General features: G+C 44.5%; 1 non-coding gene across 1 annotated transcript; it reads left to right on the top strand.

Annotated features, from left to right (window-relative positions):
- The first annotated feature begins 988 nt into the window (after positions 1–988).
- LOC143306516 (5.8S ribosomal RNA) lies at positions 989–1,143 on the top strand. The gene has a single exon (XR_013063892.1). It is a non-coding gene; the product is annotated as a 5.8S ribosomal RNA (ribosomal RNA).
- Positions 1,144–2,500: the final 1,357 nt, after the last annotated feature.

Genomic DNA, 2,500 nt, shown 5'->3' on the forward strand with positions numbered 1-2,500 from the left:
CAATATGAAGGATCGAAATGAAAGAAGGATCATATTATTACAAACCGAAAGTGAAGGATCATTAAAATTGAAATACAATATATATAAATATATAAATGTACCCGTCGTTGCGACACCCTAGTTAAATGGAAAGATATAAAAAAGAGAGAAAAGGAATACAGATGACCCGCCGTCTGATCTTTGCTAAATGATCTGGCATCACCGGAGTTTTTTTGGTCCGTGTTGCGTTCGCTCTATTCGAAATGAAACTCGCGGAGGCGAAGAATTGTTAAAAGTTTACGAAGCGTCTAGGAGTGGTTAAAACTGAGAGAGTTGAAACTACGATGTATTAGAACGAGCAACCGTCGAAACTTTGTTTTCGCGACGTTCTTTTCGTCGCTCTCGTCCCCACGCTCCTACGCTTTGGTTGTTTCTTTGCCATCCGTGTTGCGATAAAAAGATTTCTCCATTGTCCAAAAAGGACGGATCGAGATTCCTCTTTCGAGAGGGAGAGAGAGGTACTTGCGGGTAACCTGGAATCTACGAAACACGCACCGTGGTAAGATTCGTGCGTCCGCCTGATCGATGTGTGTTGTTTACGGACCGGCTGAGAAGCGACGATAGCGAGTCTTTGAAAAACTATGTGTCCATTAGTTAGACCGATCGTCGCCGGCCGTGTGTCTGTTCGAATCTCGCAACCCACGATTCAGCGACAGGACGCGCGCTCGCATTCCTTGTGTGCGTTCGTACTTTTCAAGGTTTTTAAATGTACTTTACGCCCGACCGTCGAGAGGAGCGTGCCACTGGGCGTTTCTCCGACGGTTTCCGTCCTTGGACGCGATCGTGTCGTCAACGATCGAACAAACAAACAAATACGTTGGCGACGCCCGAATTCGCTCTCCCGCACGCGCCGGGTGGGAGAGTGATGTGGGTATCGAATGTGATGCGTGTTAATAATGAAAATAACACTCTAAAGATCTAAAGAGTTTGAAATACAAAATTTTACGATTACCCTGAACGGTGGATCACTTGGCTCGTGGGTCGATGAAGAACGCAGCTAATTGCGCGTCAACGTGTGAACTGCAGGACACATGAACATCGACATTTCGAACGCACATTGCGGTCCACGGATACAATTCCTGGACCACGCCTGGCTGAGGGTCGTTTTCTTAACAAAAGACTGCTTGCGTTTGCTTCTCGAAAAAAGAGTAATTCATTTCTTTCTAAACATCTCGCCGTCGTTCAACGAAAGTAGAACGTTTCGGAGCGGGATTATCGAACGAAATTGAAAGAATGAATGAACGATAAACAAAGAAAGAGTCGCAACGTACGAGCGATAGTTGGGCAGTTCGTCGGCGTTTGTCGTGGAAACGATGTGACGAAAATCGCAACCGATACACTAAATGCAGGCCGTTAAAGGAGAGAAACAAATTTCGAAATATCTCTTCGAACTAGCGCAAGTGCGTCACGGCGCGCGAGTCGTTCGTTAAAATTTATAAACGACCGCCCGTGAAAGCACCGAGTTCTCGGAAGATAATCTATAAAGATTCTCCATCCTGCTGGAAGTTATCGGATCGGCGCGATTGTTCACTTGTAGAAATCCACGCTCCCGACGTTGCCAGAAACGATATTTACGAAAGGTGTGTCAAAAATAAACGAAAGAAGCTCTCCTATAAATTTAGAAAAAGCAAACGAGTGAAATGTTTGAGATGATAATTTGCTGAAATGCAAGCTCGAATAGCCCCAGGGTTTCGAATGATTCCCCGCGCTTTATACATCTCTCTGTTTACAAACGGTGTATAAATGAAAGATCGCTTCAGATGGGTCGTCGCTGTTTGACGCGCGATGCTGTTCCTTTTTTTTTTGTCTGTCTGTGCGTTTAGCTTCGCTAAACAAGTTAAATGGTTAAAAAGCGTCGAAAAAGCGAATACACACGCGACAAGACAAATCTAACGAGTAAAGGAACGCTCCGCTCCAAGATAAAAATGGTTGTTTACAATCAATACAGCGTTTCGGTACCCCTGATCGTAGTCTGAAACTGTGTAACAAAAGAGAGGAAAGCGAATGGTGAAGGAACTTCGAAGCCTCCGTGGCGTGGCTAGAACTTGTGATAAAAGTATGTTTGCAGCAATTATGCATGCTCCCGTTAAAACAGCATTTCAATGTCTCGCATGGCTTAAAGCTCTAGGAGGCTTCAACATTTAGAATACATACGGACTACTTCGTTTGTTAAAGATAAGCGAAGACCGCGCGACCATCGCTCGGTCGTCCAGTCCTCGAAAGTTTTGTTGCGTTCCAAAGAAGAGACAAATGGGGTTTACCCTTGCGCTAAGGGGAGAAGAAGAGAAAAGCAGTTGTTAAATCTAAGAGGTGTGTGGAGTACATCGCGTGTTGGTTAAAATTGTTAAATGAAGTATACGCGAAATGTTCTCTCGCTCTTGCTTTTCCTCTTGCTTCCGTGGCGCTCGAAAAGAAGGGATGATAAATAAAGAAACCTATTCGAAATCTCTTGTGGAACAAA

This window comes from Osmia lignaria, unplaced genomic scaffold (genome assembly GCF_051020975.1).
Source record: "Osmia lignaria lignaria isolate PbOS001 unplaced genomic scaffold, iyOsmLign1 scaffold0012, whole genome shotgun sequence".
In the NCBI taxonomy this organism is placed as follows: domain Eukaryota; kingdom Metazoa; phylum Arthropoda; class Insecta; order Hymenoptera; family Megachilidae; genus Osmia; species Osmia lignaria.